Raw genomic sequence first — 12,400 nt, 5'->3', positions numbered from 1 at the left:
GATATTTTTATAAAATTTTGGGCCTTTACAAATGAAAATGGGGCCTTTTTTTAGTAGGGAATTTTTTTTTGGTTGTGGGGCCTTAGGCCTAGGCCTAAGTTGCCTAGGCCTTGAGCCGGCACTGCATGGGCACTGCATGGATTTTCTAGTGTACTGTTACCTAACCTTGGGACAAACTTGGCGTCATAGCCATCCACTTGATCTGTCTTACATGGACATGGAAGAATTTGGTTACCCTGGCTTGGTACAACAGGATGTAGTGAGAATGGCTTGAGTCCAACATGATGCATTCCTTCTAGTTTCCTTAACAGAAGATAACGAAATTTTTGTCATCCTCATCAAATTTTTTTAACTTCAGTTCAAATTTAGGCTTTCTCAAACCTCATAGTCTCCTTAGCTCTACATCATTCTAGTTACCAGCAGTCTGACACCACATACATCGTTACAGTTCATAAAGAAGTACTCATAGAAAGGGAGACTAAATAAAAAATAAAACACCAAACATTCAGCAGTACTGCAACAGAAAAGAATTAGGTTATAATTCTTGATCATGCAGCTTGTGCATCACGGAGAAGCATTTGATTGAAGTGCCAAACACCTGCAAATTCACCCAAGAAAACCACTTCTATCATACAAATATTGAACATTTAGAGATCAACATCCATGTATTTGAAATAAGATGGTCAGTATTGATCAACTTCAAAATTATTTGAACTAATATATATATATATATATATATATATATATATATATATATATAAATAGTTCAATAGTATAATAGTGGGAATTCTGAAGAGAATATCTAAAGGAAGACAAGTATTCCTAAAGAGGGCTCTAAAGAATTTTGATTCAAACTTAAGGGACATCCCCTTAAATAGGCAAAAACATAGTGAATAGTAATAGTAAATAGTGAATAGTAATAGTACAGTGAATAAAAAGTACAATGAACAGTGACTATAAACAGTAACTTTTCTTTTCCTCATCAGAACCTGCAGAATCTCTTCAACCATTGCTCTTTTGGCGTTTTATGCCGAAAGAGACAAAGTAGCATCATGTAGAATCTCCTTTAGCAAAAGCAGCACCATTTGGGGAGCAGTAGTACAATAATTGGAACCTTTCACTAGGAGTAAATATTGTAGCAATTTGGCCGTTGTGCAGGCCAGACAATCAATAGCGTATCAGTCAGCAGGGCATCAATACTAGTAGTGGCAAATAGTGTGAGCAACATCAATTAGGGCCTTTGTGCAAACTAGACAAATAGTAAGAGCATTAATCAGTACCAGCAACATCTGATGGATATCCTTCATAAGGATCTCTTGGAGAGTCATCATTGCATTCATATTCATGGTAAATAGCGTACTGGTTGCAAAATCCACAATATAGAAGTGGCTCATACACAAAAAATTTTCCAGGTGTAAGAAACCTTAGATATATATATACACACATGATTACCATGTCCTATGCCCACCCTTCTCAGCTGTGCTACATATTCTGAGATTTTCTTAATAGCTTCCACCTGAATATAGAAGAAACAAAAGACCAAATCATACACTCCATCTTCAAAGTTTAAACTAACATTATTTAACAAAAATAGCAGACTAAAGAAAACATGAAACATGGGTTTACCTGCTCGCTCAAGAACTTGATTTCAACAAAATCCACTAGTTGACATCATTATTCTCACTGGCTATCTGCAAATCAAATGATGCAACTTTAAAAACTAGTGTTGGAAGGAGAGCCATTTTGGGTAGACCTTATTTTGAAGCCAATAAATTTGCATTGCTTAACCAAAGATAAAGCGAACAGATAAAAAGGGGAAGAAAGATAAAAAATGGTAAAGCAATTTACTCTGTGTAAATTTAGAAGTTTCTCATTGTTCAATTTTTCCAAAGACAATGCAACCTCCATTTCTGAATAAAAATATCACAAGCCATCAGCAATTTAAAAGAGATAAAATGGGTCTTATATGCGTGGCATAAAAGGGTAAAATGGAAGAATGAAATGGAGATAAGGTATCAAATCTATAAGAACATTTGATTTTTAGCTCCACCACTTTGATGTAATGTTGCTATCTTTCTTGCACATATTATACATAAAATTCATTAACATGTATATCTATGAAAAAAATTCATGGACCTGCGATTTTTATTGAATAGCTAGAAAATGAAAATATTCTTCGGTTCTCCACATCAATTCATAAGCTAATCTGTAGAACATGTATGATTGTATCAATCTCATGTGTTATGCTATTAAAATGTTGGAATTAGGACTAGGATACATGACATCTCCATTGAAATGATACTGATTCATGCAAGAAAATGTTACGTCCCAGACAAAGCTGGAACAGCCAAACCACGTGGTTGATACAATTGAAGTCACGCAGCTCAAGTTACAAAGTTGCTGAGGATTCAAATATCTGCTATGTTTATGTTCTGATAATTCAATTTGATTGCAATAAGAATTCCTATTATTTAGGACGTTAGGTTGGTTGTCATTAGATTAGTTAGGTTGGTTCTCTATTATTTAGGAGATTGAGTTGATTGTTATTAGGATATTGTTTAGCCGATTGTTACGGACATTTGAATTATCTAGTAATCATTTGTAATTGCTATCAGAAGTTGTATTTAAATACAGCAAGGAAAGAAGTAAAAGGCAAGCAGAAATTAATCTTAATTCTCTTCCTTTCTCCCACGTTCAGGAGGTTGGTTGCCTCATATACAACCAAATTATCTTTTATAAGTGCTATTTATCCCAGACTTATCAGAAAGTTACATGACCATCAACTGATCTACAAAAGCTGTGAGAGCATAAACATCTATATAGGCATATTAACTTGATCAGACTAGCACTAGCTCTAGGCATGCCCAAATGAGTAGAAAACTAAAACTGACCATGCATCGCATCACCTTTTTCAATATGATCAAATTCTGACAAAGGCAAAAGGATAGATTGTAACTCAACTATCCCTCCTCGTTTATTCTAATGATCGCCAAAAAAATAAAAATCAGCATCAGAGAACAAAATGCAAAACAAATTAGCAAACTTGGAAGGTTCTTTGATAAATACAAACATATCAAATATCAAATACAAAAAATAAAAAATAAAAATCAAGATTGTAACAAATACCGGATATTCCATCAGTTTCTCAGCATGTTCTGTGGCTTCTTTACTTGAATCCTTAAAAAACCCTACATGTACTTAATCACTGAATCAATCTAAACAAATTTAACAACTTAATAGCATTAGTAAGATTTTGGGTTTACGAGGGATTACTTAGCAAGGCCCTTGAGAGCAACATTATCTCTGTCAAAGTAGGCATACATGGCAGGGTACACATAGGAGACATTGTATTCCAAGCTATAAAAAAAACAACTAGCCTCTGAGTACGTGCTTAGAGGCTCTTTTATTTTTTTAGGTAAAAGTTAATAATTTAAATTTATTATAATTTAGAATTACTATATTTTCTAATCATAAAATACCTAGAAGTGTGATGAAAAAAATATTTCATCCACAAAGGCATAAAATTCGTCACACCCCTAGGTATTTTATGATTAGAAAATATAGTAATCTCAAATTATAATGGATTTAAATTATTAACTTTTACCCAAAAAATAGAAGAGCCTCTGAGCGTGCTCAGAGGCTAGTATTTTGTAATTATCACGCGCTTCTCAGATGCTCTCCCTTTTTTTTTTGGAAAAGGTTAATAGTATTGATTCATTATGATCGAAGATTACTATATTTTCCAATCACAAAAAAACTTAGGGATATGATGACTCCTATAATGTAGTCACTAATAAGTACACATCCATCACAAAAATTTCAATGCCTAAAAAACAAAAAAAAAACAAAAATAATAAATAGGAAAATCTCTCATGTTATTTTGTTTTGTTATCAAATTATTATTATTTTTTTTAATTTTTATTTATCAAGTTTTTTTTTTTAATCCTAAAAGATAGCCACTTAGTTCTATAATGTAGCCACTAAGTACACATCCTTAACAAAAAAATTCAAATACCTAAATACCAAAATAAATAAATTAAACAATTAAAATACCTAAATACCAAAATAAATAAATTAAACAATTAAAATACCTAAAAACCAAAATAAATAAATTAAATAGGAAAGGCTCTCACACAGTCTCAACTCTCACGTTGTTTTTTATTTATTTTATTATTTATTTTATTATTTATTTTATTTTTTAATGGGAGTTATGAAGTTATATCTAATCCTTCAAAGAAAAAATTATAAGAAAGGCCGTCAACATTAGCAAGTACTTTTAATCACCAATAATAAAAAATGTATTTTCTTGAAAAAAAATGAAAAAGAAATTATAGTAAAAAGGCAACAATTGTTAGGGATAATTTCATAAGGAAGAGCTGGGATTGAGAAAAATGGAACAACTATCACTAATAACAAAAATATTATTATGTTAAGAGTATATATATGACAAAGTCAATAATGTAGTTGTATAACAATCCAATCCGAGGATTTTTTTTTTTTTTTACATATTGCACAATTTGTGTTTCTTTAACACAATTTGATACTTATCCAAATAGCACCGTTTGTGTTCTAATTGTACAATTTGTGTTCTACTATAATATTGTAATCAAAGGAAAGAAAAGCCATGAATAAGCTTTAACCCACAAACGTATAGTAAATTTTTATTTTTTATTTTTTTAAATGATGATATAAGAAAATGAAGAAGAGCCAGAGTCCAAATAATTAGAAAGCCGCTGATTTCCTTATAAAAACAATATAGAAAAGAGCAATGTAAATTGACATACATGTTGAACTGGAACAATTAGAACTGCACTTTTATTTTTGTAAGTAAAATTTTTATTCTTTTTAGGATTTTGAATTTAAAAAAAATGATGATGATGATGATGGTGTAGAGAAAAAGAATATAGAATTGAGAGGAATTGACGAAGAAATAAATTGAAGAAGTTGAGATTTAAAACTAATGTGATTGTTGTCCAATTTCGTAAGCAGTGTTTTACATGGAAGTTAGAGATTATTTTTAGCATGTTGTCCTCAAGTTTTATCTCTACTTTTTAGTAGGCTTTTTTTTTTTTTTTTTTTTTTTTTTTCAAATTTAAAACAAATATATTTAAGGAAAAAAAAATGTGAGATGAGATTAAGGAGCAAGGGAAGCCAATTATTCATAAAAAAAATAGCGAGTATTTGATAGGCCAATTGAAAGAGTGCATCATTCTTGAAAAGAAAGTTGATAAAGTTCAGGCCCGAATTTTGTATCTATAGGACTATTTCATCTACACCACACATTGGGATAACCACGTAAATTTTTCTCTCATGTTGTTGCTTCTATTTAAACACACAAAAGCATTTATGATACCTAAAAAAAAATGTAACACAGATTAGCATTATGTCTAAATTATGCAATTATATTTCAATGCAATAACAATTATCAAAAGAAAAACAAAATAAGAAAGAGGGATGAGAAATCCCCAAAACACTTGCCATGAGTAAAGGATAGAACTTTTGAATACCTTTCAGAAAATTATTTAATAAAATTTGGAAAACTTGATAAGGAACAAAGAAATTATGATGTTTGTTAGATCAATAAAACAGTTAAACATTGATATGATATTCTGGGTTTTGGTTGATGGTGGTGGATTTTGGGTTTGCCATTGGTGGTGGTGGAGCTGGGTTTTGGTGTAGCTGGGTTTGAAGAGCAAATAAGAAAAGGGACGTGGGTAGCAACCATAATATTTTGTGTAGTGTCAGTGGGTGGGTCCATCATTTTGGCAAAAAGTGGAATTAAAAACTGAGATATATGACTGAGTTTTGTGACCAAACAAAAGTGTTGTATTTTTTGAGTGATAGTGTGGTTTGGGTTATGAGTTATGGGTTTTAAGTTTGAGTTATGAAAACTGAGTAAGCCCTAAACCAAACGAGCCCTAAAGTACCCAATAACCGAAATCAACAAAAGAATAAGAAAAAAAAAGTTGCTGGTGGAAGCAACAAAAAACTTACCAACAACTTTGTTGGGTTTGGAGGCAGACTTGGATCAATGGAGAGAGAGAGAGAGAGAGAGAGAGAGAGAGAGAGAGAGAGAGAGAGAGAGAGAGAGAGAGAGTTTGTTTTAATTTTTTAATAATACTTTTTTTAGAATTTAATTTATAAGTGGATAAAGTAATTTGAAAAACAAACTGGAGCGTGGTTCTATTTTGTAGGTAATGTTTTAGTAGAAGTTATTTTTACCAAATTTTGTCCCTACTTAAACATAGGCTGCAGGGGTATTTTGGAACAAAAAAAATCCGGTCCAAACAGGGAAAGTCCCTTAAATAGTAGTATAGATAAACGTGAATAATATGATGATGATCAAGTGCAAATTTTCCTGATTTAATTTTCTTAAGAAACAAAAAGAACACAAAATGGTAACCGTAGTACTATTCTTATTATTTCAAATTTGTCGTGAGAAAATTTATTCTTTCCCTCAAATCATTTTGAAGAAAATAGAAATGATTTTATTGAGAAGCCTAAAATAAATAGGTAGACTAAAAGCATATGCAAGACAAATCCACAAAATTCAGCATGAAACCGATAATAATTTACTCCCAAAATTGGAGGACGAAACCGATCGACAATAAATTTTGCAAAATTACATGGTTTGATAGTGTGATATATACGATGTGGGCATCGAATACCGCTTACGTGATAGTATTTGGGCCCTTAATTAATTTCTATGTGGACTAAATCTCAATCCTATTAATGGGGCTCCAAGCTTAGCTTGGTGTGTCCTCTTCAAGCCTTAATGCAAGACCCTCTTCCTGACTTCCCTCAGTTTCCAAGTGTTTTCTCGTGTTTTTACTCTCTGTATCTCACTCCCCAATTTCTTTTTTCTTTTTCCTCACCAATTAACCCCCTTGCTCTTTACCTCTTCCACCTTTTATAGTGTCTTGTTAGTGGGGTGATCATTATTATTCTCCTGTTACACACGTCATACCACGTCCATGTGAATCCCCAGGAATCCTCACGATTTTAGAGGATTCCCTCGTAAGTTGCTCCAGACGCCAACTAACGCTCAACGACAAATTCCCTAAAGGCACTATCTAGTATTCGGCTACCAACCTGAACCAACCTTGTTTTCTTGTTAGGTCGCCTAGTTGGTGCCCATGCCAGGCCCAACACAGTCCTAGTCAAAGAGATACGGCCGACCATTGAGTCCCGATCCCAGCATGTCTCCTAGTGGGATGGTTCTAGCCCAACGACCCTAGGCTTCAGTCACATGAGCTGCTCTGGGTCATTCGGGCCCAAACCCCTACAGACGGGCCGTTCAAGTCCCTTTAGGCCAATACCCCCACATACAACTTGGAGGAAAGAAGAAAATTTTAAATCTTTTGCCGATAAGGTTTGAAACTTGTCAAGCGTCATGTTAAGTTAATCCAAATATACATCCCTAATTGGCTAGCATAAGGGGGTAAGTTACAGGCTAAGGCCGGTTGGGGCCATGTGCGGAAAATACAAATAAAGGCCGACTGAGGCCATGATATTACAAATATGAAATAGTGAGGGAATTTTGGAGTTGCTGAAGTTTCTCCTAAAATTGGACCTCTAAGGTTGCTAATCAATTGTTGCTGATACAATTGGACCTGGAAGGTTGCTATCAATTGTAGACAATTGGACCTGCTGAAGACTGGAGTCTTGCTTCCCTTAAATAGGCTGGAGGGAGCATTGGATGCTGCTGGATGATTGCTGAAATTACGGAGAGTAAATTGCTTTTACTGAGGTGAAAGCTGTTTCCACCGAAAGCAACAGTATCTCAGAATGATTGTGTCTGTGAACAGTAAAAACTTTTACTGTTCATGCTACAGTGATTTGTCCCCTTGCTTTTTCGGATTCGGTCACTGTTGATAATGCGGGTACTGTTCATATCAGTGGCTGGTGCTGAATTTGAATAGTAACCGGACTGGGATTTTTATCTTGAGTTGTTTTGTCAAGATGTTTTAGTCAGTATTAGGAGCATCTGATGGATCCCACGGGGAATCGTTATCGCAATCGTGCTCATGACATCTGGCATAATTATTGCAAAGTCCGCAGTAGAGGAGAGGATCTTTTTCTCTATACAGGAACTCTCTGGGGTTACTAGGACCAAGTCTCTTTAGATTTCTGATGGCTGAGTCGTATGGACGTTTTCCAAAAACATAGATTCTGTCTGTAGAACCTATAAAATGGTAATCCTTCCATAGATCCTGGCTGATGTCTAGAATGTGGTTGTTGAAGTAATTCCTCCAGCGTTCTGCTAGGGCATCAGGATATTTATAGGAAACATATGTGTTCCCTTCATACCAAGGGCCTTGATAAGTGAAACCATTAATGAGGACAAGATGCTTCGAAGGATGGACGTCCATCCAATTGTTTTTGTCCCATTCTGGCAAAGTACTCCAACATCTGATAGTAACTGTAGGGCTGTTGATTTGTCTAACAGCATTTTGGATGATCTGGGGTAACTTGCTGATTTGGCCATGATTTGTGAGCTTAATGAGCCTGATAAATCCAGATTCAAACATTTGTGAGAGCCAATCAGGATCTCTTTCTTCTTCTTCTGACCCATCATCATAGTTGACCAAAAGTCCCGGGAAGGGATGCTTGTTTTCATATACCCTGGAGCTGGTTCCAAAGTATTCTTCCCATTTGGCTTGCATGATATAATTACCAATATCATCTGAATCATCTGGATTAGGGATAGAGAATGTTACTAACATTTGGAAATGTTTGAACCAACGATTCAGAGAGCTGTTCATTGCTGTGCTATTCAGAATACGGTTTTGTAAATTTGATGGCAAGTTGGCTGTGGCACTTCTTAGGGCCTTTCTAGTCTTAAGACTGAACTTAGCATAATCAGTACCCATGATAGTCATTTTATCCATTGAATGGACATCCTCTTGGCCAAAGAGTTGACTAGGTAAGAATAGCTTTTCTGCTCCAAGGTTTACTAAGTGGATTTCAATGGCTTTGAGGGTTTTTTGGAAAAGCTTATCGCTGTTTTGGGTAAAGGCCATTTGAAGGTCATCAAGGATAAGTTTAATGGAGGCTGGTAAATCTGTATGGGCTCCATTTTTGAAATGGTATTTCCTGGATAGGACTTCCTGTAAAACAATAGCCATATTACCATTGGAATATGTCACCGTTGGAGGGACAAATTCCTGAAGGGATGTTGCTCCTCTATGGCTTGTAGAGGATGCGCCTTCATGCTTTACAAAAGACTGTCCCGCTGGTAGTCTTTTGTCTTGAGGATAGTCCCTTGCGGGTACTTTCCCCTTGCCCTTCTTCTCTGCTGAAGAAGTCATCGTCCACTTACTAGTGGTATTAAATATTGCTCTCTTTATCTCCTGCCAAGAAAGGTTTGGATCATTTGAGATTTTCAAATAATTGTGAAAAAACCTTTTGCTTTTAAAACTGATGGATGCAGAGATGCAAATATTTTCATGATGAATGCATGATGACAATTGATTAGAGTCAAAGGGATAGTCAATTGTTTTGGCTAAACCAAGTTGCTGGGCTTGATTGCGGGATGGAAGAATGGTCACAGTATTGAGAGTTTTTGATATGGAAGCTTTTTGGAGGGAGTAAACTTCCCAAGGTTCTGGGCTTCTCATAAACTCAAACTTGACAAACTGACCAAAGGGATGGGCTGTGATACCTTCAGTATCTGTGATGAAAGGATACAATAAACACAAGAAAGGATTTCCTAGGATGACTATGTCTGTCATGTTCTTGACAAGGACAAATTTTGTCATAAAGGATATGCCGCCTTGGCAAACCTCAGCTTGTGGGATATTGAAATCAATTTGCATTCTCCCGCCACTTGCGGATGTTAATCTCTCCTTAGACCTTTTAAAGTATTTGGAGGGAATGATACCTTCTTGAATGCAATTAAGATCAGCACCTGAATCAATTAAGGCTATGACCTCAAATTCGAAATCATTGCTAATGACAATCCTGACTTTGGAATGCCATTTATGGAAGTTAATCCTACTGATGGTTTCTAAGAACAAACCTTTGCTGGGTTCCTGGATAAGGTCAGCTGTAGGGTTAACTGTTCGATCAACTTCTTCATCTGAGGGATTTTCCTCATTGCTTTGATGAGAAGTGCTTTCCAAAAGTTGGATTCTTCTATTAAGGAGATCATAATCGACCCTAAGAATGGTTAAATCTTGCTTAAGGGTTCTAACTTCTGATTTGGTTTCCTTAATTTCTTTTTGAAGGTCGTTGACTGTAACTTCCTTCTTAGACTGGGTGAACCTATTGTAGATTTGCTCTAAATCTACCTTGGGTTGCTGGATCTTAAGGGCAGGTTTGCTAGTTTCCTTAACTAAGGTCTGATGGAAAAGGGTAAGCTTTTGAGCTTTGATGACAGGATCTTCTATAGCCTCTATGAGGTCTAAAAGGAGCTCTTCTTGTCTGTTCAACACATTGATGGTTTTGTTCCTACAACAACCATCTTTGCATGGTGTGGGTTCATCCGGGCCACTAGAAGTACTGGTACTAGAGGAATCGAGAGGATGACACGTATATCCGCCTAAGCTCACATCACTAGCACTTGGTGAATGACTCGCTGTCTGAACGGTCAAGTTCTAGTAACTTGAAGATCTCATTTTTGCTGGGTTGGTCACTAATGAGGGTATTGATAAGGGATTTGGCCTTAGCTCTACACTCGTCCTTGAAATGACCTTTCTTTCCACAGTTGTAGCATTTGCCAGATGCTTGTGGAATGAATTCCTTGGATTTTCCTTTCTTATAGAAATCATCAGTCTTGTACTTTTGTTTTCTATAATACTTGGGTGCTTTCTTCCTATAGGATTTCTCAAAGGATTCCTTTCCTTTGTGCTTGGATTTCCTCTTGGAAGGTTTGACTGAGGGTAAGCCATACTGTGTACAGAAATGTCCTATTTCGTACTTGGCCTTATTCTTGTTGATATGGCTTTGGATTTTGAGATCCCTGCACATCTTCATTCCTTCACTTCGAATGGTGCTAGAGATGTCTCCATAGGTTAGGTTATCATAGTCTATGACACCTAAGGGGCTGCAAAGGGTTTCCTTGACCTTCTGGCTGAAGAGGGTTGGTAACCCATTAATGAATTTTTCCTTCCAAAATGGAGAATTACAATCTCTTCTGCGCATGACTCTAGTGGTAAAGACGTCTTCATACCACTTGTAATCTCCTAGGGTTTTACACCTAAGGTTACTCAGCTGCTCGTAAATCCTAGCTGTGATATTGCTGGGTTTTCCTATGAAGTGTTTCATGATTGTATAAATCAGGGTATTGACTCCATCAGGAATTCCTTGTTCTATTTCATTGATGATGGGGTTTCCTTCCTCATCTTTTTGGATGGCGTACTTGATGTCTTCTTTAGACACTTCAGTAAGGCAATTGTTCCACCATTGCTGGAGTTTACCTGTAAACCCTAAAGCCATCATCTCAATGACTTCTTTGTGGGGACGGCCTTCGTCCAGGTAGTTGTTGGCTACCATAGTCATATGCTGGATTTTGTTTAGGATTTCCTGTTCTGATAAACCATCTATGTTCCATTCATAGAGTCTACCAGTAGATACAGAGAATTGGTTACTAACATTCCTTTCCTCATACCGGAGGTCCGGGGGTGAAGATTTAGGATACCAATTCTTAGTTGAGCTGGTTGGATCAGGATGGTAAAGCCGTTTTACTTCTAAATCCTGAAACTGGTTTTCTAATTGTTCAAACTCCTGGTCAGAGGTTTGGCTAGAACTGCTAGAGGCTGATTGGATGTCTAGAACATTAACCGATGAAGGTTCCTTCTAAACAAGTTCATCTAGCTTCTGGGTGACAATCTCTAAGGCTGTCTTATCCTTAGGATAACTAAGGCTGGTGTGTCTGGTCGTGGGTAACTTGACTAAGGGCTTTTCTAAGGTTTGGATCGGCTTACTAGAGCTTCCTGGTTGGAGGATAACTTTGTTTTCGATCCTATCTTCAATTCTGTCAAGCTGTTTTCCTATGACATTTAGACACTGGTTGGTATAATTGTTCTGCTCAATGACCTTCTCAACAGGTTGGTGCCTATCTGTGGTGGCTTTGAAGGGAGAGGCTATTATCTCCGTCCTGCGATGGTTGAAGGTTATGGCTTCTAGGGGTGGATGACTAGACCTAACAATTTCTTTGGTTGCATTAGGTCCTTCTATGGTCCAAGCTCTGGTGAGGACACAAAACTGCTTGTGCTGGCCAAAATACCTTTCGAAGTATATGAAAAAGGGGACATTACGGGATATTTCCCTCATAAATGTCGTCCATGCTTCAAATACTTTTTCTTTTTGATCTCTGGTATAATTGGCTTTGTAGGCTTCTCTTTTAGTCCTGTTTTCCTCAGAACTAAATTCCTTCCCTAACTCTTCTAGGTCAGGA

General features: G+C 36.1%; 1 pseudogene; it reads right to left on the bottom strand.

Annotated features, from left to right (window-relative positions):
* Positions 1 to 548: 548 nt before the first annotated feature.
* LOC142605949 (uncharacterized) overlaps positions 549 to 12,400 on the bottom strand; it is a 48,744-nt pseudogene continuing 36,892 nt past the window's right edge.

The sequence above is a fragment of the Castanea sativa genome, chromosome 8 (genome assembly GCF_040712315.1).
Source record: "Castanea sativa cultivar Marrone di Chiusa Pesio chromosome 8, ASM4071231v1".
In the NCBI taxonomy this organism is placed as follows: domain Eukaryota; kingdom Viridiplantae; phylum Streptophyta; class Magnoliopsida; order Fagales; family Fagaceae; genus Castanea; species Castanea sativa.
Note: the sequence above shows the minus strand (reverse complement) of the source record. Positions and strands in the feature narration are given on the sequence as shown.